Raw genomic sequence first — 21,160 nt, 5'->3', positions numbered from 1 at the left:
CTCCTGTATCCCCTCTGTCAGCTTGGCTCCCCTTACCGTTTCATCGTTAACGTTTGGGTCCGCAGTGGCGACGGACTGTGGCTTTCGGGGCAAGAGGGATAGAAAAAGCTTGCAACAATTTTGCCCCGTGTGAGGATTGAACTCACGACCTTCAGATTACGAGACTGACACGCTACCTACTGCGCTAACGAGGCGACCGGAGGTGAACCTGTCAGCAGAACCCAGGGCATTGACTCCACCACCGCTGAAAGATAGGTTATGGTCACCTGAATCAAACAGTGCATCCCCCTTGTGACTGGGTGCCTCCCTTGCCGAGATATGGCTGTTTATGTCAAGATGGAAATGAGCTCTTTGGAGGAATGAGCTCCCTGGTCGCTCCAGGGAGCTCTTTTGCGTATCGACAAAAACAGCCATATCTGGGCAACGGAGGCACCTCTTCAGCAGGGAAAAACGCTGTTTGATTCAGGCGACCTTAACCTATCTGTCGGCGGGGCTGGGTTGATATGCCGGGATCTGGTGACAGGCTCGCTCTGAGCGTGACGTAAAAGTAGAGTACTCAAAGCCAGAAAACTTTTTCGATTACTAGCTCAGCCCCACCCCATGGTTCCCATATGGTCTAGCGGTTAGGATTCCTGGTTCTCACCCAGGCGGCCCGGGTTCGACTCCCGGTATGGGAATGAGCCTTTTTCTAGACTTACACCAATCCAGAAACCGCGTTGCAGCGTTAAAGTCTTTGGGTCGGACCTGCTGTCGGCGGGCGGCCGCAAACGCCAAAGACCGCTTTTAGCCCTTCCTTCCTTCGGCACAAGACCCCAGTATGGCTTCATAGCTCAAAACGTTCTCATCTCTCCCTTCCAACTCCAAGGTGTCCAGGGAAGGGACTCAAAGACCCCCTGTATCCCCTCTGTCAGCTTGGCTCCCCTTAGTGTTTCATCGGTAACGTTTGGGTCCGCAGTGGCGAAGGACTGTGGTTATCGGGGCAAGAGGGAGAGAAAAATCTCGTGACAAAAGTGCCCCGTGTGAGGATCGAACTCACGACCTTCAGATTATGAGACTGACGCGTTACCTACTGCGCTAACGAGGCAACCGGAAGCGAGTCTGTCAGCAGAACCCAGAGCATCGACTCGGCGCCGCTGAAAGATAGGTTAGGGTCAACTGAGGGTCACCTGAATCAAACGGCGTTTCCCCGTTGTGACTGGGTGCCTCTCTTGCCGAGATATGGCTGTTTTTCTCAATATGGAAATGAGCTCTTTGGCGGAATGAGGGCGTTGCCGCTCAACACTTTGGAGCAACAGCACCGCCCTGGTCGCTCCAGGGAGCTCTTTTGCGTATAAGACAAAAACAGCCATATCTGGGCAACGGAGACACCCCTTCAGCAGGAGAAAACGCTGTTTGACTCAGGCGACCCTAACCAATCTGTCGGCGGGGCTGGGTTGATATGCCGGGTTATGGTGACAGGCTCCCTCTAAGCGTGACGTAAAAGTAGAGTACTCAAAGCCAGGAAACTTTTTCGATAACTAGCTCAGCCTCACACCACAGTTCCCATATGGTCTAGCGGTTAGGATTCCTGGTTTTCACCCAGGCGGCCTGGGTTCGACTCCCGGTATGGGAATGAGCTTTTTTCTAAACTTGCACCAATCCTGAAACCGCATTGCGGCGTTAAAGCACTTGGGTCGGAGATGCTGTCGGCGGGCGGCCACAAACGCCCAAGACCGCTTTTAGCTCTTCCTTCCTTCGGCACAACACCCCAGTTTGGCTTCATAGATCAAAACGTTCCCAAAGTTCCCATCTCTCCCTTCTAACTCCAAGGTGTCCAGGGAAGGGACTCAAAGACCTCCTGTATCCCCTCTGTCAGCTTGGCTCCCCTTACCGTTTCATCGTTAACGTTTGGGTCCGCAGTGGCGACGGACTGTGGCTTTCGGGGCAAGAGGGATAGAAAAAGCTTGCGACACTTTTGCCCCGTGTGAGGATTGAACTCACGACCTGTCAGATTACGAGACTGACACGCTACCTACTGCGCTAACGAGGCGACCGGAGGTGAACCTGTCAGCAGAACCCAGGGCATTGACTCCACCACCGCTGAAAGATAGGTTATGGTCACCTGAATCAAACAGTGCATCCCCCTTGTGACTGGGTGCCTCCCTTGCCGAGATATGGCTGTTTTTGTCAAGATGGAAATGAGCTCTTTGGAGGAATGAGCTCCCTGGTCGCTCCAGGGAGCTCTTTTGCGTATCGACAAAAACAGCCATATCTGGGCAACAGAGGCACCTCTTCAGCAGGGAAAAACGCTGTTTGATTCAGGCGACCTTAACCTATCTGTCGGCGGGGCTGGGTTGATATGCCGGGATCTGGTGACAGGCTCGCTCTGAGCGTGACGTAAAAGTAGAGTACTCAAAGCCAGAAAACTTTTTCGATTACTAGCTCAGCCCCACCCCATGGTTCCCATATGGTCTAGCGGTTAGGATTCCTGGTTCTCACCCAGGCGGCCCGGGTTCGACTCCCGGTATGGGAATGAGCCTTTTTCTAGACTTACACCAATCCAGAAACCGCGTTGCAGCGTTAAAGTCTTTGGGTCGGACCTGCTGTCGGCGGGCGGCCGCAAACGCCAAAGACCGCTTTTAGCCCTTCCTTCCTTCGGCACAACACCCCAGTATGGCTTCATAGCTCAAAACGTTCTCATCTCTCCCTTCCAACTCCAAGGTGTCCAGGGAAGGGACTCAAAGACCCACTGTATCCCCTCTGTCAGCTTGGCTCCCCTTAGTGTTTCATCGGTAACGTTTGGGTCCGCAGTGGCGAAGGACTGTGGTTATCGGGGCAAGAGGGAGAGAAAAATCTCGTGACAAAACTGCCGCGTGTGAGGATCGAACTCACGACCTTCAGATTATGAGACTGACGCGCTACCTACTGCGCTAACGAGGCAACCAGAAGTGAGACTGTCAGCAGAACCCAGAGCATCGACTCGGCGCCGCTGAAAGATAGGTTAGGGTCAACTGAGGGTCACCTGAATCAAACGGCGTTTCCCCGTTGTGACTGGGTGCCTCTCTTGCCGAGATATGGCTGTTTTTCTCAATACGGAAATGAGCTCTTTGGCGGAATGAGGGCGTTGCCGCTCAACACTTTGGAGCAACGGCACCGCCCTGGTCGCTCCAGGGAGCTCTTTTGCGTATAAGACAAAAACAGCCATATCTGGGCAACGGAGGCACCCCTTCAGCAGGAGAAAACGCTGTTTGACTCAGGCGACCCTAACCTATCTGTCGGCGGGGCTGGGTTGATATGCCGGGTTCTGGTGACAGGCTCCCTCTAAGCGTGACGTAAAAGTAGAGTACTCAAAGCCAGGAAACTTTTTCGATAACTAGCTCAGCCTCACACCACAGTTCCCATATGGTCTAGCGGTTAGGATTCCTGGTTTTCACCCAGGCGGCCCGGGTTCGACTCCGGTATGGGAATGAGCTTTTTTCTAAACTTGCACCAATCCTGAAACCGCATTGCGGCGTTAAAGCATTTGGGTCGGAGATGCTGTCGGCGGGCGGCCACAAACGCCCAAGACCGCTTTTAGCTCTTCCTTCCTTCGGCACAACACCCCAGTTTGGCTTCATAGATCAAAACGTTCCCAAAGTTCCCATCTCTCCCTTCTAACTCCAAGGTGTCCAGGGAAGGGACTCAAAGACCTCCTGTATCCCCTCTGTCAGCTTGGCTCCCCTTACCGTTTCATCGTTAACGTTTGGGTCCGCAGTGGCGACGGACTGTGGCTTTCGGGGCAAGAGGGATAGAAAAAGCTTGCGACAATTTTGCCCCGTGTGAGGATTGAACTCACGACCTTCAGATTACGAGACTGACACGCTACCTACTGCGCTAACGAGGCGACCGGAGGTGAACCTGTCAGCAGAACCCAGGGCATTGACTCCACCACCGCTGAAAGATAGGTTATGGTCACCTGAATCAAACAGTGCATCCCCCTTGTGACTGGGTGCCTCCCTTGCCGAGATATGGCTGTTTATGTCAATATGGAAATGAGCTCTTTGGAGGAATGAGCTCCCTGGTCGCTCCAGGGAGCTCTTTTGCGTATCGACAAAAACAGCCATATCTGGGCAACGGAGGCACCTCTTCAGCAGGGAAAAACGCTGTTTGATTCAGGCGACCTTAACCTATCTGTCGGCGGGGCTGGGTTGATATGCCGGGATCTGGTGACAGGCTCGCTCTGAGCGTGACGTAAAAGTAGAGTACTCAAAGCCAGAAAACTTTTTCGATTACTAGCTCAGCCCCACCCCATGGTTCCCATATGGTCTAGCGGTTAGGATTCCTGGTTCTCACCCAGGCGGCCCGGGTTCGACTCCCGGTATGGGAATGAGCCTTTTTCTAGACTTACACCAATCCAGAAACCGCGTTGCAGCGTTAAAGTCTTTGGGTCGGACCTGCTGTCGGCGGGCGGCCGCAAACGCCAAAGACCGCTTTTAGCCCTTCCTTCCTTCGGCACAAGACCCCAGTATGGCTTCATAGCTCAAAACGTTCTCATCTCTCCCTTCCAACTCCAAGGTGTCCAGGGAAGGGACTCAAAGACCCCCTGTATCCCCTCTGTCAGCTTGGCTCCCCTTAGTGTTTCATCGGTAACGTTTGGGTCCGCAGTGGCGAAGGACTGTGGTTATCGGGGCAAGAGGGAGAGAAAAATCTCGTGACAAAAGTGCCCCGTGTGAGGATCGAACTCACGACCTTCAGATTATGAGACTGACGCGCTACCTACTGCGCTAACGAGGCAACCGGAAGCGAGTCTGTCAGCAGAACCCAGAGCATCGACTCGGCGCCGCTGAAAGATAGGTTAGGGTCAACTGAGGGTCACCTGAATCAAACGGCGTTTCCCCGTTGTGACTGGGTGCCTCTCTTGCCGAGATATGGCTGTTTTTCTCAATATGGAAATGAGCTCTTTGGCGGAATGAGGGCGTTGCCGCTCAACACTTTGGAGCAACGGCACCGCCCTGGTCGCTCCAGGGAGCTCTTTTGCGTATAAGACAAAAACAGCCATATCTGGGCAACGGAGGCACCCCTTCAGCAGGAGAAAACGCTGTTTGACTCAGGCGACCCTAACCTATCTGTCGGCGGGGCTGGGTTGATATGCCGGGTTCTGGTGACAGGCTCCCTCTAAGCGTGACGTAAAAGTAGAGTACTCAAAGCCAGGAAACTTTTTCGATAACTAGCTCAGCCTCACACCACAGTTCCCATATGGTCTAGCGGTTAGGATTCCTGGTTTTCACCCAGGCGGCCCGGGTTCGACTCCCGGTATGGGAATGAGCTTTTTTCTAAACTTGCACCAATCCTGAAACCGCATTGCGGCGTTAAAGCATTTGGGTCGGAGATGCTGTCGGCGGGCGGCCACAAACGCCCAAGACCGCTTTTAGCTCTTCCTTCCTTCGGCACAACACCCCAGTTTGGCTTCATAGATCAAAACGTTCCCAAAGTTCCCATCTCTCCCTTCTAACTCCAAGGTGTCCAGGGAAGGGACTCAAAGACCTCCTGTATCCCCTCTGTCAGCTTGGCTCCCCTTACCGTTTCATCGTTAACGTTTGGGTCCGCAGTGGCGACGGACTGTGGCTTTCGGGGCAAGAGGGATAGAAAAAGCTTGCGACAATTTTGCCCCGTGTCAGGATTGAACTCACGACCTTCAGATTACGAGACTGACACGCTACCTACTGCGCTAACGAGGCGACCGGAGGTGAACCTGCCAGCAGAACCCAGGGCATTGACTCCACCCCCGCTGAAAGATAGTTTATGGTCACCTGAATCAAACAGTGCATCCCCCTTGTGACTGGGTGCCTCCCTTGCCGAGATATGGCTGTTTTTGTCAAGATGGAAATGAGCTCTTTGGAGGAATGAGCTCCCTGGTCGCTCCAGGGAGCTCTTTTGCGTATCGACAAAAACAGCCATATCTGGGCAACGGAGGCACCTCTTCAGCAGGGAAAAACGCTGTTTGATTCAGGCGACCTTAACCTATCTGTCGGCGGGGCTGGGTTGATATGCCGGGATCTGGTGACAGGCTCGCTCTGAGCGTGACGTAAAAGTAGAGTACTCAAAGCCAGAAAAGTTTTTCGATTACTAGCTCTGCCCCACACCATGGTTCCCATATGGTCTAGCGGTTAGGATTCCTGGTTCTCACCCAGGCGGCCCGGGTTCGACTCCCGGTATGGGAATGAGCCTTTTTCTAGACTTACACCAATCCAGAAACCGCGTTGCAGCGTTAAAGTCTTTGGGTCGGACCTGCTGTCGGCGGGCGGCCGCAAACGCCAAAGACCGCTTTTAGCCCTTCCTTCCTTCGGCACAAGACCCCAGTATGGCTTCATAGCTCAAAACGTTCTCATCTTTCCCTTCCAACTCCAAGGTGTCCAGGGAAGGGACTCAAAGACCCCCTGTATCCCCTCTGTCAGCTTGGCTCCCCTTAGTGTTTCATCGGTAACGTTTGGGTCCGCAGTGGCGAAGGACTGTGGTTATCGGGGCAAGAGGGAGAGAAAAATCTCGTGACAAAAGTGCCCCGTGTGAGGATCGAACTCACGACCTTCAGATTATGAGACTGACGCGCTACCTACTGTGCTAACGAGGAAACCGGAAGCGACTCTGTCAGCAGAACCCAGAGCATCGACTCGGCGCCGCGGAAAGATAGGTTAGGGTCAACTGAGGGTCACCTGAATCAAACGGCGTTTCCCCGTTGTGACTGGGTGCCTCTCTTGCCGAGATATGGCTGTTTTTCTCAATATGGAAATGAGCTCTTTGGCGGAATGAGGGCGTTGCCGCTCAACACTTTGGAGCAACAGCACCGCCCTGGTCGCTCCTGGGAGCTCTTTTGCGTATAAGACAAAAACAGCCATATCTGGGCAACGGAGGCACCCCTTCAGCAGGAGAAAACGCTGTTTGACTCAGGCGACCCTAACCTATCTGTCGGCGGGGCTGGGTTGATATGCCGGGTTATGGTGACAGGCTCCCTCTAAGCGTGACGTAAAAGTAGAGTACTCAAAGCCAGGAAACTTTTTCGATAACTAGCTCAGCCTCACACCACAGTTCCCATATGGTCTAGCGGTTAGGATTCCTGGTTTTCACCCAGGCGGCCTGGGTTCGACTCCCGGTTTGGGAATGAGCTTTTTTCTAAACTTGCACCAATCCTGAAACCGCATTGCGGCGTTAAAGCACTTGGGTCGGAGATGCTGTCGGCGGGCGGCCACAAACGCCGAAGACCGCTTTTAGCTCTTCCTTCCTTCGGCACAACACCCCAGTTTGGCTTCATAGATCAAAACGTTCCCAAAGTTCCCATCTCTCCCTTCTAACTCCAAGGTGTCCAGGGAAGGGACTCAAAGACCTCCTGTATCCCCTCTGTCAGCTTGGCTCCCCTTACCGTTTCATCGTTAACGTTTGGGTCCGCAGTGGCGACGGACTGTGGCTTTCGGGGCAAGAGGGATAGAAAAAGCTTGCGACAATTTTGCCCCGTGTCAGGATTGAACTCACGACCTTCAGATTACGAGACTGACACGCTACCTACTGCGCTAACGAGGCGACCGGAGGTGAACCTGTCAGCAGAACCCAGGGCATTGACTCCACCCCCGCTGAAAGATAGTTTATGGTCACCTGAATCAAACAGTGCATCCCCCTTGTGACTGGGTGCCTCCCTTGCCGAGATATGGCTGTTTTTGTCAAGATGGAAATGAGCTCTTTGGAGGAATGAGCTCCCTGGTCGCTCCAGGGAGCTCTTTTGCGTATCGACAAAAACAGCCATATCTGGGCAACGGAGGCACCTCTTCAGCAGGGAAAAACGCTGTTTGATTCAGGCGACCTTAACCTATCTGTCGGCGGGGCTGGGTTGATATGCCGGGATCTGGTGACAGGCTCGCTCTGAGCGTGACGTAAAAGTAGAGTACTCAAAGCCAGAAAACTTTTTCAATTACTAGCTCAGCCCCACACCATGGTTCCCATATGGTCTAGCGGTTAGGATTCCTGGTTCTCACCCAGGCGGCCCGGGTTCGACTCCCGGTATGGGAATGAGCCTTTTTCTAGACTTACACCAATCCAGAAACCGCGTTGCAGCGTTAAAGTCTTTGGGTCGGACCTGCTGTCGGCGGGCGGCCGCAAACGCCAAAGACCGCTTTTAGCCCTTCCTTCCTTCGGCACAAGACCCCAGTATGGCTTCATAGCTCAAAACGTTCTCATCTTTCCCTTCCAACTCCAAGGTGTCCAGGGAAGGGACTCAAAGACCCCCTGTATCCCCTCTGTCAGCTTGGCTCCCCTTAGTGTTTCATCGGTAACGTTTGGGTCCGCAGTGGCGAAGGACTGTGGTTATCGGGGCAAGAGGGACAGAAAAATCTCGTGACAAAAGTGCCCCGTGTGAGGATCGAACTCACGACCTTCAGATTATGAGACTGACGCGCTACCTACTGCGCTAACGAGGCAACCGGAAGCGAGTCTGTCAGCAGAACCCAGAGCATCGACTCGGCGCCGCTGAAAGATAGGTTAGGGTCAACTGAGGGTCACCTGAATCAAACGGCGTTTCCCCGTTGTGACTGGGTGCCTCTCTTGCCGAGATATGGCTGTTTTTCTCAATATGGAAATGAGCTCTTTGGCGGAATGAGGGCGTTGCCGCTCAACACTTTGGAGCAACAGCACCGCCCTGGTCGCTCCAGGGAGCTCTTTTGCGTATAAGACAAAAACAGCCATATCTGGGCAACGGAGGCACCCCTTCAGCAGGAGAAAACGCTGTTTGACTCAGGCGACCCTAACCTATCTGTCGGCGGGGCTGGGTTGATATGCCGGGTTATGGTGACAGGCTCCCTCTAAGCGTGACGTAAAAGTAGAGTACTCAAAGCCAGGAAACTTTTTCGATAACTAGCTCAGCCTCACACCACAGTTCCCATATGGTCTAGCGGTTAGGATTCCTGGTTTTCACCCAGGCGGCCTGGGTTCGACTCCCGGTATGGGAATGAGCTTTTTTCTAAACTTGCACCAATCCTGAAACCGCATTGCGGCGTTAAAGCACTTGGGTCGGAGATGCTGTCGGCGGGCGGCCACAAACGCCCAAGACCGCTTTTAGCTCTTCCTTCCTTCGGCACAACACCCCAGTTTGGCTTCATAGATCAAAACGTTCCCAAAGTTCCCATCTCTCCCTTCTAACTCCAAGGTGTCCAGGGAAGGGACTCAAAGACCTCCTGTATCCCCTCTGTCAGCTTGGCTCCCCTTACCGTTTCATCGTTAACGTTTGGGTCCGCAGTGGCGACGGACTGTGGCTTTCGGGGCAAGAGGGATAGAAAAAGCTTGCGACAATTTTGCCCCGTGTCAGGATTGAACTCACGACCTTCAGATTACGAGACTGACACGCTACCTACTGCGCTAACGAGGCGACCTGAGGTGAACCTGTCAGCAGAACCCAGGGCATTGACTCCACCCCCGCTGAAAGATAGTTTATGGTCACCTGAATCAAACAGTGCATCCCCCTTGTGACTGGGTGCCTCCCTTGCCGAGATATGGCTGTTTTTGTCAAGATGGAAATGAGCTCTTTGGAGGAATGAGCTCCCTGGTCGCTCCAGGGAGCTCTTTTGCGTATCGACAAAAACAGCCATATCTGGGCAACGGAGGCACCTCTTCAGCAGGGAAAAACGCTGTTTGATTCAGGCGACCTTAACCTATCTGTCGGCGGGGCTGGGTTGATATGCCGGGATCTGGTGACAGGCTCGCTCTGAGCGTGACGTAAAAGTAGAGTACTCAAAGCCAGAAAACTTTTTCGATTACTAGCTCAGCCCCACACCATGGTTCCCATATGGTCTAGCGGTTAGGATTCCTGGTTCTCACCCAGGCGGCCTGGGTTCGACTCCCGGTATGGGAATGAGCCTTTTTCTAGACTTACACCAATCCAGAAACCGCGTTGCAGCGTTAAAGTCTTTGGGTCGGACCTGCTGTCGGCGGGCGGCCGCAAACGCCAAAGACCGCTTTTAGCCCTTCCTTCCTTCGGCACAAGACCCCAGTATGGCTTCATAGCTCAAAACGTTCTCATCTTTCCCTTCCAACTCCAAGGTGTCCAGGGAAGGGACTCAAAGACCCCCTGTATCCCCTCTGTCAGCTTGGCTCCCCTTAGTGTTTCATCGGTAACGTTTGGGTCCGCAGTGGCGAAGGACTGTGGTTATCGGGGCAAGAGGGAGAGAAAAATCTCGTGACAAAAGTGCCCCGTGTGAGGATCGAACTCACGCCCTTCAGATTATGAGACTGACGCGCTACCTACTGCGCTAACGAGGCAACCGGAAGCGAGTCTGTCAGCAGAACCCAGAGCATCGACTCGGCGCCGCTGAAAGATAGGTTAGGGTCAACTGAGGGTCACCTGAATCAAACGGCGTTTCCCCGTTGTGACTGGGTGCCTCTCTTGCCGAGATATGGCTGTTTTTCTCAATATGGAAATGAGCTCTTTGGCGGAATGAGGGCGTTGCCGCTCAACACTTTGGAGCAACAGCACCGCCCTGGTCGCTCCAGGGAGCTCTTTTGCGTATAAGACAAAAACAGCCATATCTGGGCAACGGAGGCACCCCTTCAGCAGGAGAAAACGCTGTTTGACTCAGGCGACCCTAACCTATCTGTCGGCGGGGCTGGGTTGATATGCCGGGTTATGGTGACAGGCTCCCTCTAAGCGTGACGTAAAAGTAGAGTACTCAAAGCCAGGAAACTTTTTCGATAACTAGCTCAGCCTCACACCACAGTTCCCATATGGTCTAGCGGTTAGGATTCCTGGTTTTCACCCAGGTGGCCTGGGTTCGACTCCCGTTTGGGAATGAGCTTTTTTCTAAACTTGCACCAATCCTGAAACCGCATTGCGGCGTTAAAGCACTTGGGTCGGAGATGCTGTCGGCGGGCGGCCACAAACGCCCAAGACCGCTTTTAGCTCTTCCTTCCTTCGGCACAACACCCCAGTTTGGCTTCATAGATCAAAACGTTCCCAAAGTTCCCATCTCTCCCTTCTAACTCCAAGGTGTCCAGGGAAGGGACTCAAAGACCTCCTGTATCCCCTCTGTCAGCTTGGCTCCCCTTACCGTTTCATCGTTAACGTTTGGGTCCGCAGTGGCGACGGACTGTGGCTTTCGGGGCAAGAGGGATAGAAAAAGCTTGCGACAATTTTGCCCCGTGTCAGGATTGAACTCACGACCTTCAGATTACGAGACTGACACGCTACCTACTGCGCTAACGAGGCGACCGGAGGTGAACCTGTCAGCAGAACCCAGGGCATTGACTCCACCACCGCTGAAAGATAGGTTATGGTCACCTGAATCAAACAGTGCATCCCCCTTGTGACTGGGTGCCTCCCTTGCCGAGATATGGCTGTTTTTGTCAAGATGGAAATGAGCTCTTTGGAGGAATGAGCTCCCTGGTCGCTCCAGGGAGCTCTTTTGCGTATCGACAAAAACAGCCATATCTGGGCAACGGAGGCACCTCTTCAGCAGGGAAAAACGCTGTTTGATTCAGGCGACCTTAACCTATCTGTCGGCGGGGCTGGGTTGATATGCCGGGATCTGGTGACAGGCTCGCTCTGAGCGTGACGTAAAAGTAGAGTACTCAAAGCCAGAAAACTTTTTCGATTACTAGCTCAGCCCCACACCATGGTTCCCATATGGTCTAGTGGTTAGGATTCTTGGTTCTCACCCAGGCGGCCCGGGTTCGACTCCCGGTATGGGAATGAGCCTTTTTCTAGACTTACACCAATCCAGAAACCGTGTTGCAGCGTTAAAGTCTTTGGGTCGGACCTGCTGTCGGCGGGCGGCCACAAACGCCAAAGACCGCTTTTAGGCCTTCCTTCCTTCGGCACAAGACCCCAGTATGGCTTCATAGCTCAAAACGTTCTCATCTCTCCCTTCCAACTCCAAGGTGTCCAGGGAAGGGACTCAAAGACCCCCTGTATCCCCTCTGTCAGCTTGGCTCCCCTTAGTGTTTCATCGGTAACGTTTGGGTCCGCAGTGGCGAAGGACTGTGGTTATCGGGGCAAGAGGGACAGAAAAATCTCGTGACAAAAGTGCCGCGTGTGAGGATCGAACTCACGACCTTCAGATTATGAGACTGACGCGCTACCTACTGCGCTAACGTGGCAACCGGAAGCGAGACTGTCAGCAGAACCCAGAGCATCGACTCGGCGCCGCTGAAAGATAGGTTAGGGTCAACTGAGGGTCACCTGAATCAAACGGCGTTTCCCCGTTGTGACTGGGTGCCTCTCTTGCCGAGATATGGCTGTTTTTCTCAATATGGAAATGAGCTCTTTGGCGGAATGAGGGCGTTGCCGCTCAACACTTTGGAGCAACGGCACCGCCCTGGTCGCTCCAGGGAGCTCTTTTGCGTATAAGACAAAAACAGCCATATCTGGGCAACGGAGGCACCCCTTCAGCAGGAGAAAACGCTGTTTGACTCAGGCGACCCTAACCTATCTGTCGGCGGGGCTGGGTTGATATGCCGGGTTCTGGTGACAGGCTCCCTCTAAGCGTGACGTAAAAGTAGAGTACTCAAAGCCAGGAAACTTTTTCGATAACTAGCTCAGCCTCACACCACAGTTCCCATATGGTCTAGCGGTTAGGATTCCTGGTTTTCACCCAGGCGGCCCGGGTTCGACTCCCGGTATGGGAATGAGCTTTTTTCTAAACTTGCACCAATCCTGAAACCGCATTGCGGCGTTAAAGCATTTGGGTCGGAGATGCTGTCGGCGGGCGGCCACAAACGCCCAAGACCGCTTTTAGCTCTTCCTTCCTTCGGCACAACACCCCAGTTTGGCTTCATAGATCAAAACGTTCCCAAAGTTCCCATCTCTCCCTTCTAACTCCAAGGTGTCCAGGGAAGGGACTCAAAGACCTCCTGTATCCCCTCTGTCAGCTTGGCTCCCCTTACCGTTTCATCGTTAACGTTTGGGTCCGCAGTGGCGACGGACTGTGGCTTTCGGGGCAAGAGGGATAGAAAAAGCTTGCGACAATTTTGCCCCGTGTCAGGATTGAACTCACGACCTTCAGATTACGAGACTGACACGCTACCTACTGCGCTAACGAGGCGACCGGAGGTGAACCTGTCAGCAGAACCCAGGGCATTGACTCCACCCCCGCTGAAAGATAGTTTATGGTCACCTGAATCAAACAGTGCATCCCCCTTGTGACTGGGTGCCTCCCTTGCCGAGATATGGCTGTTTTTGTCAAGATGGAAATGAGCTCTTTGGAGGAATGAGCTCCCTGGTCGCTCCAGGGAGCTCTTTTGCGTATCGACAAAAACAGCCATATCTGGGCAACGGAGGCACCTCTTCAGCAGGGAAAAACGCTGTTTGATTCAGGCGACCTTAACCTATCTGTCGGCGGGGCTGGGTTGATATGCCGGGATCTGGTGACAGGCTCGCTCTGAGCGTGACGTAAAAGTAGAGTACTCAAAGCCAGAAAACTTTTTCGATTACTAGCTCAGCCCCACACCATGGTTCCCATATGGTCTAGCGGTTAGGATTCCTGGTTCTCACCCAGGCGGCCCGGGTTCGACTCCCGGTATGGGAATGAGCCTTTTTCTAGACTTACACCAATCCAGAAACCGCGTTGCAGCGTTAAAGTCTTTGGGTCGGACCTGCTGTCGGCGGGCGGCCGCAAACGCCAAAGACCGCTTTTAGCCCTTCCTTCCTTCGGCACAAGACCCCAGTATGGCTTCATAGCTCAAAACGTTCTCATCTCTCCCTTCCAACTCCAAGGTGTCCAGGGAAGGGACTCAAAGACCCCCTGTATCCCCTCTGTCAGCTTGGCTCCCCTTAGTGTTTCATCGGTAACGTTTGGGTCCGCAGTGGCGAAGGACTGTGGTTATCGGGGCAAGAGGGAGAGAAAAATCTCGTGACAAAAGTGCCGCGTGTGAGGATCGAACTCACGACCTTCAGATTATGAGACTGACGCGCTACCTACTGCGCTAACGAGGCAACCGGAAGCGAGACTGTCAGCAGAACCCAGAGCATCGACTCGGCGCCGCTGAAAGATAGGTTAGGGTCAACTGAGGGTCACCTGAATCAAACGGCGTTTCCCCCTTGTGACTGGGTGCCTCTCTTGCCAAGATATGGCTGTTTTTCTCAATATGGAAATGAGCTCTTTGGCGGAATGAGGGCGTTGCCGCTCAACACTTTGGAGCAACGGCACCGCCCTGGTCGCTCCAGGGAGCTCTTTTGCGTATAAGACAAAAACAGCCATATCTGGGCAACGGAGGCACCCCTTCAGCAGGAGAAAACGCTGTTTGACTCAGGCGACCCTAACCTATCTGTCGGCGGGGCTGGGTTGATATGCCGGGTTATGGTGACAGGCTCCCTCTAAGCGTGACGTAAAAGTAGAGTACTCAAAGCCAGGAAACTTTTTCGATAACTAGCTCAGCCTCACACCACAGTTCCCATATGGTCTAGCGGTTAGGATTCCTGGTTTTCACCCAGGCGGCCCGGGTTCGACTCCCGGTATGGGAATGAGCTTTTTTCTAAACTTGCACCAATCCTGAAACCGCATTGCGGCGTTAAAGCATTTGGGTCGGAGATGCTGTCGGCGGGCGGCCACAAACGCCCAAGACCGCTTTTAGCTCTTCCTTCCTTCGGCACAACACCCCAGTTTGGCTTCATAGATCAAAACGTTCCCAAAGTTCCCATCTCTCCCTTCTAACTCCAAGGTGTCCAGGGAAGGGACTCAAAGACCTCCTGTATCCCCTCTGTCAGCTTGGCTCCCCTTACCGTTTCATCGTTAACGTTTGGGTCCGCAGTGGCGACGGACTGTGGCTTTCGGGGCAAGAGGGATAGAAAAAGCTTGCGACAAATTTGCCCCGTGTCAGGATTGAACTCACGACCTTCAGATTACGAGACTGACACGCTACCTACTGCGCTAACGAGGCGACCGGAGGTGAACCTGTCAGCAGAACCCAGGGCATTGACTCCACCCCCGCTGAAAGATAGTTTATGGTCACCTGAATCAAACAGTGCATCCCCCTTGTGACTGGGTGCCTCCCTTGCCGAGATATGGCTGTTTTTGTCAAGATGGAAATGAGCTCTTTGGAGGAATGAGCTCCCTGGTCGCTCCAGGGAGCTCTTTTGCGTATCGACAAAAACAGCCATATCTGGGCAACGGAGGCACCTCTTCAGCAGGGAAAAACGCTGTTTGATTCAGGCGACCTTAACCTATCTGTCGGCGGGGCTGGGTTGATATGCCGGGATCTGGTGACAGGCTCGCTCTGAGCGTGACGTAAAAGTAGAGTACTCAAAGCCAGAAAACTTTTTCGATTACTAGCTCAGCCCCACACCATGGTTCCCATCTGGTCTAGCGGTTAGGATTCCTGGTTCTCACCCAGGCGGCCCGGGTTCGACTCCCGGTATGGGAATGAGCCTTTTTCTAGACTTACACCAATCCAGAAACCGCGTTGCAGCGTTAAAGTCTTTGGGTCGGACCTGCTGTCGGCGGGCGGCCGCAAACGCCAAAGACCGCTTTTAGCCCTTCCTTCCTTCGGCACAAGACCCCAGTATGGCTTCATAGCTCAAAACGTTCTCATCTTTCCCTTCCAACTCCAAGGTGTCCAGGGAAGGGACTCAAAGACCCCCTGTATCCCCTCTGTCAGCTTGGCTCCCCTTAGTGTTTCATCGGTAACGTTTGGGTCCGCAGTGGCGAAGGACTGTGGTTATCGGGGCAAGAGGGAGAGAAAAATCTCGTGACAAAAGTGCCCCGTGTGAGGATCGAACTCACGACCTTCAGATTATGAGACTGACGCGCTACCTACTGCGCTAACGAGGAAACCGGAAGCGACTCTGTCAGCAGAACCCAGAGCATCGACTCGGCGCCGCTGAAAGATAGGTTAGGGTCAACTGAGGGTCACCTGAATCAAACGGCGTTTCCCCGTTGTGACTGGGTGCCTCTCTTGCCGAGATATGGCTGTTTTTCTCAATATGGAAATGAGCTCTTTGGCGGAATGAGGGCGTTGCCGCTCAACACTTTGGAGCAACAGCACCGCCCTGGTCGCTCCTGGGAGCTCTTTTGCGTATAAGACAAAAACAGCCATATCTGGGCAACGGAGGCACCCCTTCAGCAGGAGAAAACGCTGTTTGACTCAGGCGACCCTAACCTATCTGTCGGCGGGGCTAGGTTGATATGCCGGGTTATGGTGACAGGCTCCCTCTAAGCGTGACGTAAAAGTAGAGTACTCAAAGCCAGGAAACTTTTTCGATAACTAGCTCAGCCTCACACCACAGTTCCCATATGGTCTAGCGGTTAGGATTCCTGGTTTTCACCCAGGCGGCCTGGGTTCGACTCCCGGTTTGGGAATGAGCTTTTTTCTAAACTTGCACCAATCCTGAAACCGCATTGCGGCGTTAAAGCACTTGGGTCGGAGATGCTGTCGGCGGGCGGCCACAAACGCCCAAGACCGCTTTTAGCTCTTCCTTCCTTCGGCACAACACCCCAGTTTGGCTTCATAGATCAAAACGTTCCCAAAGTTCCCATCTCTCCCTTCTAACTCCAAGGTGTCCAGGGAAGGGACTCAAAGACCTCCTGTATCCCCTCTGTCAGCTTGGCTCCCCTTACCGTTTCATCGTTAACGTTTGGGTCCGCAGTGGCGACGGACTGTGGCTTTCGGGGCAAGAGGGATAGAAAAAGCTTGCGACAATTTTGCCCCGTGTGAGGATTGAACTCACGACCTTCAGATTACGAGACTGACACGCTACCTACTGCGCTAACGAGGCGACCGGAGGTGAACCTGTCAGCAGAACCCAGGGCATTGACTCCACCACCGCTGAAAGATAGGTTATGGTCACCTGAATCAAACAGTGCATCCCCCTTGTGACTGGGTGCCTCCCTTGCCGAGATATGGCTGTTTTTGTCAAGATGGAAATGAGCACTTTGGAGGAATGAGCTCCCTGGTCGCTCCAGGGAGCTCTTTTGCGTATCGACAAAAACAGCCATATCTGGGCAACGGAGGCACCTCTTCAGCAGGGAAAAACGCTGTTTGATTCAGGCGACCTTAACCTATCTGTCGGCGGGGCTGGGTTGATATGCCGGGATCTGGTGACAGGCTCGCTCTGAGCGTGACGTAAAAGTAGAGTACTCAAAGCCAGAAAACTTTTTCGATTACTAGCTCAGCCCCACCCCATGGTTCCCATATGGTCTAGCGGTTAGGATTCCTGGTTCTCACCCAGGCGGCCCGGGTTCGACTCCCGGTATGGGAATGAGCCTTTTTCTAGACTTACACCAATCCAGAAACCGCGTTGCAGCGTTAAAGTCTTTGGGTCGGACCTGCTGTCAGCGGGCGGCCGCAAACGCCAAAGACCGCTTTTAGCCCTTCCTTCCTTCGGCACAAGACCCCAGTATGGCTTCATAGCTCAAAACGTTCTCATCTCTCCCTTCCAACTCCAAGGTGTCCAGGGAAGGGACTCAAAGACCCCCTGTATCCCCTCTGTCAGCTTGGCTCCCCTTAGTGTTTCATCGGTAACGTTTGGGTCCGCAGTGGCGAAGGACTGTGGTTATCGGGGCAAGAGGGAGAGAAAAATCTCGTGACAAAAGTGCCCCGTGTGAGGATCGAACTCACGACCTTCAGATTATGAGACTGACGCGCTACCTACTGCGCTAACGAGGCAACCGGAAGCGAGTCTGTCAGCAGAACCCAGAGCATCGACTCGGCGCCGCTGAAAGATAGGTTAGGGTCAACTGAGGGTCACCTGAATCAAACGGCGTTTCCCCGTTGTGACTGGGTGCCTCTCTTGCCGAGATATGGCTGTTTTTCTCAATATGGAAATGAGCTCTTTGGCGGAATGAGGGCGTTGCCGCTCAACACTTTGGAGCAACGGCACCGCCCTGGTCGCTCCAGGGAGCTCTTTTGCGTATAAGACAAAAACAGCCATATCTGGGCAACGGAGGCACCCCTTCAGCAGGAGAAAACGCTGTTTGACTCAGGCGACCCTAACCTATCTGTCGGCGGGGCTGGGTTGATATGCCGGGTTCTGGTGACAGGCTCCCTCTAAGCGTGACGTAAAAGTAGAGTACTCAAAGCCAGGAAACTTTTTCGATAACTAGCTCAGCCTCACACCACAGTTCCCATATGGTCTAGCGGTTAGGATTCCTGGTTTTCACCCAGGCGGCCCGGGTTCGACTCCCGGTATGGGAATGAGCTTTTTTCTAAACTTGCACCAATCCTGAAACCGCATTGCGGCGTTAAAGCATTTGGGTCGGAGATGCTGTCGGCGGGCGGCCACAAACGCCCAAGACCGCTTTTAGCTCTTCCTTCCTTCGGCACAACACCTCAGTTTGGCTTCATAGATCAAAACGTTCCCAAAGTTCCCATCTCTCCCTTCTAACTCCAAGGTGTCCAGGGAAGGGACTCAAAGACCTCCTGTATCCCCTCTGTCAGCTTGGCTCCCCTTACCGTTTCATCGTTAACGTTTGGGTCCGCAGTGGCGACGGACTGTGGCTTTCGGGGCAAGAGGGATAGAAAAAGCTTGCGACAATTTTGCCCCGTGTCAGGATTGAACTCACGACCTTCAGATTACGAGACTGACACGCTACCTACTGCGCTAACGAGGCGACCGGAGGTGAACCTGTCAGCAGAACCCAGGGCATTGACTCCACCCCCGCTGAAAGATAGTTTATGGTCACCTGAATCAAACAGTGCATCCCCCTTGTGACTGGGTGCCTCCCTTGCCGAGATATGGCTGTTTTTGTCAAGATGGAAATGAGCTCTTTGGAGGAATGAGCTCCCTGGTCGCTCCAGGGAGCTCTTTTGCGTATCGACAAAAACAGCCATATCTGGGCAACGGAGGCACCTCTTCAGCAGGGAAAAACGCTGTTTGATTCAGGCGACCTTAACCTATCTGTCGGCGGGGCTGGGTTGATATGCCGGGATCTGGTGACAGGCTCGCTCTGAGCGTGACGTAAAAGTAGAGTACTCAAAGCCAGAAAACTTTTTCGATTACTAGCTCAGCCCCACCCCATGGTTCCCATATGGTCTAGCGGTTAGGATTCCTGGTTCTCACCCAGGCGGCCCGGGTTCGACTCCCGGTATGAGAATGAGCCTTTTTCTAGACTTACACCAATCCAGAAACCGCGTTGCAGCGTTAAAGTCTTTGGGTCGGACCTGCTGTCGGCGGGCGGCCGCAAACGCCAAAGACCGCTTTTAGCCCTTCCTTCCTTCGGCACAAGACCCCAGTATGGCTTCATAGCTCAAAACGTTCTCATCTTTCCCTTCCAACTCCAAGGTGTCCAGGGAAGGGACTCAAAGACCCCCTGTATCCCCTCTGTCAGCTTGGCTCCCCTTAGTGTTTCATCGGTAACGTTTGGGTCCGCAGTGGCGAAGGACTGTGGTTATCGGGGCAAGAGGGACAGAAAAATCTCGTGACAAAAGTGCCCCGTGTGAGGATCGAACTCACGACCTTCAGATTATGAGACTGACGCGCTACCTACTGCGCTAACGAGGCAACCGGAAGCGAGTCTGTCAGCAGAACCCAGAGCATCGACTCGGCGCCGCTGAAAGATAGGTTAGGGTCAACTGAGGGTCACCTGAATCAAACGGCGTTTCCCCGTTGTGACTGGGTGCCTCTCTTGCCGAGATATGGCTGTTTTTCTCAATATGGAAATGAGCTCTTTGGCGGAATGAGGGCGTTGCCGCTCAACACTTTGGAGCAACAGCACCGCCCTGGTCGCTCCAGGGAGCTCTTTTGCGTATAAGACAAAAACAGCCATATCTGGGCAACGGAGGCACCCCTTCAGCAGGAGAAAACGCTGTTTGACTCAGGCGACCCTAACCTATCTGTCGGCGGGGCTGGGTTGATATGCCGGGTTATGGTGACAGGCTCCCTCTAAGCGTGACGTAAAAGTAGAGTACTCAAAGCCAGGAAACTTTTTCGATAACTAGCTCAGCCTCACACCACAGTTCCCATATGGTCTAGCGGTTAGGATTCCTGGTTTTCACCCATGCGGCCTGGGTTCGACTCCCGGTTTGGAAAAGAGCTTTTTTCTAAACTTGCACCAATCCTGAAACCGCATTGCGGCGTTAAAGCACTTGGGTCGGAGATGCTGTCGGCGGGCGGCCACAAACGCCCAAGACCGCTTTTAGCTCTTCCTTCCTTCGGCACAACACCCCAGTTTGGCTTCATAGATCAAAACGTTCCCAAAGTTCCCATCTCTCCCTTCTAACTCCAAGGTGTCCAGGGAAGGGACTCAAAGACCTCCTGTATCCCCTCTGTCAGCTTGGCTCCCCTTACCGTTTCATCGTTAACGTTTGGGTCCGCAGTGGCGACGGACTGTGGCTTTCGGGGCAAGAGGGATAGAAAAAGCTTGCGACAATTTTGCCCCGTGTCAGGATTGAACTCACGACCTTCAGATTACGAGACTGACACGCTACCTACTGCGCTAACGAGGCGACCGGAGGTGAACCTGTCAGCAGAACCCAGGGCATTGACTCCACCCCCGCTGAAAGATAGTTTATGGTCACCTGAATCAAACAGTGCATCCCCCTTGTGACTGGGTGCCTCCCTTGCCGAGATATGGCTGTTTTTGTCAAGATGGAAATGAGCTCTTTGGAGGAATGAGCTCCCTGGTCGCTCCAGGGAGCTCTTTTGCGTATCGACAAAAACAGCCATATCTGGGCAACGGAGGCACCTCTTCAGCAGGGAAAAACGCTGTTTGATTCAGGCGACCTTAACCTATCTGTCGGCGGGGCTGGGTTGATATGCCGGGATCTGGTGACAGGCTCGCTCTGAGCGTGACGTAAAAGTAGAGTACTCAAAGCCAGAAAACTTTTTCAATTACTAGCTCAGCCCCACACCATGGTTCCCATATGGTCTAGCGGTTAGGATTCCTGGTTCTCACCCAGGCGGCCCGGGTTCGACTCCCGGTATGGGAATGAGCCTTTTTCTAGACTTACACCAATCCAGAAACCGCGTTGCAGCGTTAAAGTCTTTGGGTCGGACCTGCTGTCGGCGGGCGGCCGCAAACGCCAAAGACCGCTTTTAGCCCTTCCTTCCTTCGGCACAAGACCCCAGTATGGCTTCATAGCTCAAAACGTTCTCATCTTTCCCTTCCAACTCCAAGGTGTCCAGGGAAGGGACTCAAAGACCCCCTGTATCCCCTCTGTCAGCTTGGCTCCCCTTAGTGTTTCATCGGTAACGTTTGGGTCCGCAGTGGCGAAGGACTGTGGTTATCGGGGCAAGAGG

General features: G+C 53.5%; 44 non-coding genes across 44 annotated transcripts; 21 read left to right on the top strand and 23 right to left on the bottom strand.

Annotated features, from left to right (window-relative positions):
- Nucleotides 1-121: 121 nt before the first annotated feature.
- On the bottom strand, nt 122-194 carry TRNAT-CGU (transfer RNA threonine (anticodon CGU)). Its single transcript has one exon. It is a non-coding gene; the product is annotated as a tRNA-Thr (tRNA).
- A 411-nt stretch (nt 195-605) lies between these two features.
- Nucleotides 606-677, top strand: TRNAE-CUC (transfer RNA glutamic acid (anticodon CUC)). The gene has a single exon. It is a non-coding gene; the product is annotated as a tRNA-Glu (tRNA).
- A 334-nt stretch (nt 678-1,011) lies between these two features.
- On the bottom strand, nt 1,012-1,084 carry TRNAM-CAU (transfer RNA methionine (anticodon CAU)). The gene has a single exon. It is a non-coding gene; the product is annotated as a tRNA-Met (tRNA).
- A 456-nt stretch (nt 1,085-1,540) lies between these two features.
- TRNAE-UUC (transfer RNA glutamic acid (anticodon UUC)) lies at nt 1,541-1,612 on the top strand. The gene has a single exon. It is a non-coding gene; the product is annotated as a tRNA-Glu (tRNA).
- A 343-nt stretch (nt 1,613-1,955) lies between these two features.
- TRNAT-CGU (transfer RNA threonine (anticodon CGU)) lies at nt 1,956-2,029 on the bottom strand. The gene has a single exon. It is a non-coding gene; the product is annotated as a tRNA-Thr (tRNA).
- A 411-nt stretch (nt 2,030-2,440) lies between these two features.
- TRNAE-CUC (transfer RNA glutamic acid (anticodon CUC)) lies at nt 2,441-2,512 on the top strand. The gene has a single exon. It is a non-coding gene; the product is annotated as a tRNA-Glu (tRNA).
- A 334-nt stretch (nt 2,513-2,846) lies between these two features.
- TRNAM-CAU (transfer RNA methionine (anticodon CAU)) lies at nt 2,847-2,919 on the bottom strand. The gene has a single exon. It is a non-coding gene; the product is annotated as a tRNA-Met (tRNA).
- An 870-nt stretch (nt 2,920-3,789) lies between these two features.
- On the bottom strand, nt 3,790-3,862 carry TRNAT-CGU (transfer RNA threonine (anticodon CGU)). The gene has a single exon. It is a non-coding gene; the product is annotated as a tRNA-Thr (tRNA).
- A 411-nt stretch (nt 3,863-4,273) lies between these two features.
- Nucleotides 4,274-4,345, top strand: TRNAE-CUC (transfer RNA glutamic acid (anticodon CUC)). The gene has a single exon. It is a non-coding gene; the product is annotated as a tRNA-Glu (tRNA).
- Nucleotides 4,346-4,679: 334 nt separating this feature from the next.
- On the bottom strand, nt 4,680-4,752 carry TRNAM-CAU (transfer RNA methionine (anticodon CAU)). The gene has a single exon. It is a non-coding gene; the product is annotated as a tRNA-Met (tRNA).
- A 456-nt stretch (nt 4,753-5,208) lies between these two features.
- TRNAE-UUC (transfer RNA glutamic acid (anticodon UUC)) lies at nt 5,209-5,280 on the top strand. The gene has a single exon. It is a non-coding gene; the product is annotated as a tRNA-Glu (tRNA).
- A 343-nt stretch (nt 5,281-5,623) lies between these two features.
- TRNAT-CGU (transfer RNA threonine (anticodon CGU)) lies at nt 5,624-5,696 on the bottom strand. The gene has a single exon. It is a non-coding gene; the product is annotated as a tRNA-Thr (tRNA).
- Nucleotides 5,697-6,107: 411 nt separating this feature from the next.
- TRNAE-CUC (transfer RNA glutamic acid (anticodon CUC)) lies at nt 6,108-6,179 on the top strand. The gene has a single exon. It is a non-coding gene; the product is annotated as a tRNA-Glu (tRNA).
- Nucleotides 6,180-6,513: 334 nt separating this feature from the next.
- Nucleotides 6,514-6,586, bottom strand: TRNAM-CAU (transfer RNA methionine (anticodon CAU)). The gene has a single exon. It is a non-coding gene; the product is annotated as a tRNA-Met (tRNA).
- Nucleotides 6,587-7,042: 456 nt separating this feature from the next.
- On the top strand, nt 7,043-7,114 carry TRNAE-UUC (transfer RNA glutamic acid (anticodon UUC)). Its single transcript has one exon. It is a non-coding gene; the product is annotated as a tRNA-Glu (tRNA).
- Nucleotides 7,115-7,457: 343 nt separating this feature from the next.
- On the bottom strand, nt 7,458-7,530 carry TRNAT-CGU (transfer RNA threonine (anticodon CGU)). The gene has a single exon. It is a non-coding gene; the product is annotated as a tRNA-Thr (tRNA).
- Nucleotides 7,531-7,941: 411 nt separating this feature from the next.
- On the top strand, nt 7,942-8,013 carry TRNAE-CUC (transfer RNA glutamic acid (anticodon CUC)). Its single transcript has one exon. It is a non-coding gene; the product is annotated as a tRNA-Glu (tRNA).
- Nucleotides 8,014-8,347: 334 nt separating this feature from the next.
- Nucleotides 8,348-8,420, bottom strand: TRNAM-CAU (transfer RNA methionine (anticodon CAU)). Its single transcript has one exon. It is a non-coding gene; the product is annotated as a tRNA-Met (tRNA).
- Nucleotides 8,421-8,876: 456 nt separating this feature from the next.
- TRNAE-UUC (transfer RNA glutamic acid (anticodon UUC)) lies at nt 8,877-8,948 on the top strand. The gene has a single exon. It is a non-coding gene; the product is annotated as a tRNA-Glu (tRNA).
- Nucleotides 8,949-9,291: 343 nt separating this feature from the next.
- On the bottom strand, nt 9,292-9,364 carry TRNAT-CGU (transfer RNA threonine (anticodon CGU)). The gene has a single exon. It is a non-coding gene; the product is annotated as a tRNA-Thr (tRNA).
- A 411-nt stretch (nt 9,365-9,775) lies between these two features.
- On the top strand, nt 9,776-9,847 carry TRNAE-CUC (transfer RNA glutamic acid (anticodon CUC)). Its single transcript has one exon. It is a non-coding gene; the product is annotated as a tRNA-Glu (tRNA).
- A 334-nt stretch (nt 9,848-10,181) lies between these two features.
- Nucleotides 10,182-10,254, bottom strand: TRNAM-CAU (transfer RNA methionine (anticodon CAU)). The gene has a single exon. It is a non-coding gene; the product is annotated as a tRNA-Met (tRNA).
- An 870-nt stretch (nt 10,255-11,124) lies between these two features.
- TRNAT-CGU (transfer RNA threonine (anticodon CGU)) lies at nt 11,125-11,197 on the bottom strand. The gene has a single exon. It is a non-coding gene; the product is annotated as a tRNA-Thr (tRNA).
- Nucleotides 11,198-11,608: 411 nt separating this feature from the next.
- On the top strand, nt 11,609-11,680 carry TRNAE-CUC (transfer RNA glutamic acid (anticodon CUC)). The gene has a single exon. It is a non-coding gene; the product is annotated as a tRNA-Glu (tRNA).
- A 334-nt stretch (nt 11,681-12,014) lies between these two features.
- On the bottom strand, nt 12,015-12,087 carry TRNAM-CAU (transfer RNA methionine (anticodon CAU)). The gene has a single exon. It is a non-coding gene; the product is annotated as a tRNA-Met (tRNA).
- A 456-nt stretch (nt 12,088-12,543) lies between these two features.
- TRNAE-UUC (transfer RNA glutamic acid (anticodon UUC)) lies at nt 12,544-12,615 on the top strand. The gene has a single exon. It is a non-coding gene; the product is annotated as a tRNA-Glu (tRNA).
- A 343-nt stretch (nt 12,616-12,958) lies between these two features.
- Nucleotides 12,959-13,031, bottom strand: TRNAT-CGU (transfer RNA threonine (anticodon CGU)). The gene has a single exon. It is a non-coding gene; the product is annotated as a tRNA-Thr (tRNA).
- A 411-nt stretch (nt 13,032-13,442) lies between these two features.
- Nucleotides 13,443-13,514, top strand: TRNAE-CUC (transfer RNA glutamic acid (anticodon CUC)). Its single transcript has one exon. It is a non-coding gene; the product is annotated as a tRNA-Glu (tRNA).
- A 334-nt stretch (nt 13,515-13,848) lies between these two features.
- Nucleotides 13,849-13,921, bottom strand: TRNAM-CAU (transfer RNA methionine (anticodon CAU)). Its single transcript has one exon. It is a non-coding gene; the product is annotated as a tRNA-Met (tRNA).
- A 456-nt stretch (nt 13,922-14,377) lies between these two features.
- Nucleotides 14,378-14,449, top strand: TRNAE-UUC (transfer RNA glutamic acid (anticodon UUC)). Its single transcript has one exon. It is a non-coding gene; the product is annotated as a tRNA-Glu (tRNA).
- Nucleotides 14,450-14,792: 343 nt separating this feature from the next.
- On the bottom strand, nt 14,793-14,865 carry TRNAT-CGU (transfer RNA threonine (anticodon CGU)). Its single transcript has one exon. It is a non-coding gene; the product is annotated as a tRNA-Thr (tRNA).
- A 411-nt stretch (nt 14,866-15,276) lies between these two features.
- Nucleotides 15,277-15,348, top strand: TRNAE-CUC (transfer RNA glutamic acid (anticodon CUC)). The gene has a single exon. It is a non-coding gene; the product is annotated as a tRNA-Glu (tRNA).
- A 334-nt stretch (nt 15,349-15,682) lies between these two features.
- TRNAM-CAU (transfer RNA methionine (anticodon CAU)) lies at nt 15,683-15,755 on the bottom strand. The gene has a single exon. It is a non-coding gene; the product is annotated as a tRNA-Met (tRNA).
- Nucleotides 15,756-16,211: 456 nt separating this feature from the next.
- Nucleotides 16,212-16,283, top strand: TRNAE-UUC (transfer RNA glutamic acid (anticodon UUC)). The gene has a single exon. It is a non-coding gene; the product is annotated as a tRNA-Glu (tRNA).
- Nucleotides 16,284-16,626: 343 nt separating this feature from the next.
- TRNAT-CGU (transfer RNA threonine (anticodon CGU)) lies at nt 16,627-16,699 on the bottom strand. The gene has a single exon. It is a non-coding gene; the product is annotated as a tRNA-Thr (tRNA).
- A 411-nt stretch (nt 16,700-17,110) lies between these two features.
- On the top strand, nt 17,111-17,182 carry TRNAE-CUC (transfer RNA glutamic acid (anticodon CUC)). The gene has a single exon. It is a non-coding gene; the product is annotated as a tRNA-Glu (tRNA).
- Nucleotides 17,183-17,516: 334 nt separating this feature from the next.
- Nucleotides 17,517-17,589, bottom strand: TRNAM-CAU (transfer RNA methionine (anticodon CAU)). Its single transcript has one exon. It is a non-coding gene; the product is annotated as a tRNA-Met (tRNA).
- A 456-nt stretch (nt 17,590-18,045) lies between these two features.
- Nucleotides 18,046-18,117, top strand: TRNAE-UUC (transfer RNA glutamic acid (anticodon UUC)). Its single transcript has one exon. It is a non-coding gene; the product is annotated as a tRNA-Glu (tRNA).
- Nucleotides 18,118-18,460: 343 nt separating this feature from the next.
- On the bottom strand, nt 18,461-18,533 carry TRNAT-CGU (transfer RNA threonine (anticodon CGU)). The gene has a single exon. It is a non-coding gene; the product is annotated as a tRNA-Thr (tRNA).
- A 411-nt stretch (nt 18,534-18,944) lies between these two features.
- TRNAE-CUC (transfer RNA glutamic acid (anticodon CUC)) lies at nt 18,945-19,016 on the top strand. The gene has a single exon. It is a non-coding gene; the product is annotated as a tRNA-Glu (tRNA).
- A 334-nt stretch (nt 19,017-19,350) lies between these two features.
- On the bottom strand, nt 19,351-19,423 carry TRNAM-CAU (transfer RNA methionine (anticodon CAU)). The gene has a single exon. It is a non-coding gene; the product is annotated as a tRNA-Met (tRNA).
- A 456-nt stretch (nt 19,424-19,879) lies between these two features.
- TRNAE-UUC (transfer RNA glutamic acid (anticodon UUC)) lies at nt 19,880-19,951 on the top strand. Its single transcript has one exon. It is a non-coding gene; the product is annotated as a tRNA-Glu (tRNA).
- A 343-nt stretch (nt 19,952-20,294) lies between these two features.
- Nucleotides 20,295-20,367, bottom strand: TRNAT-CGU (transfer RNA threonine (anticodon CGU)). The gene has a single exon. It is a non-coding gene; the product is annotated as a tRNA-Thr (tRNA).
- A 411-nt stretch (nt 20,368-20,778) lies between these two features.
- Nucleotides 20,779-20,850, top strand: TRNAE-CUC (transfer RNA glutamic acid (anticodon CUC)). Its single transcript has one exon. It is a non-coding gene; the product is annotated as a tRNA-Glu (tRNA).
- The last annotated feature ends 310 nt before the right edge of the window (nt 20,851-21,160 follow it).

The sequence above is a fragment of the Leptodactylus fuscus genome, chromosome 5 (genome assembly GCF_031893055.1).
Source record: "Leptodactylus fuscus isolate aLepFus1 chromosome 5, aLepFus1.hap2, whole genome shotgun sequence".
NCBI lineage: Eukaryota > Metazoa > Chordata > Amphibia > Anura > Leptodactylidae > Leptodactylus > Leptodactylus fuscus.
Note: the sequence above shows the minus strand (reverse complement) of the source record. Positions and strands in the feature narration are given on the sequence as shown.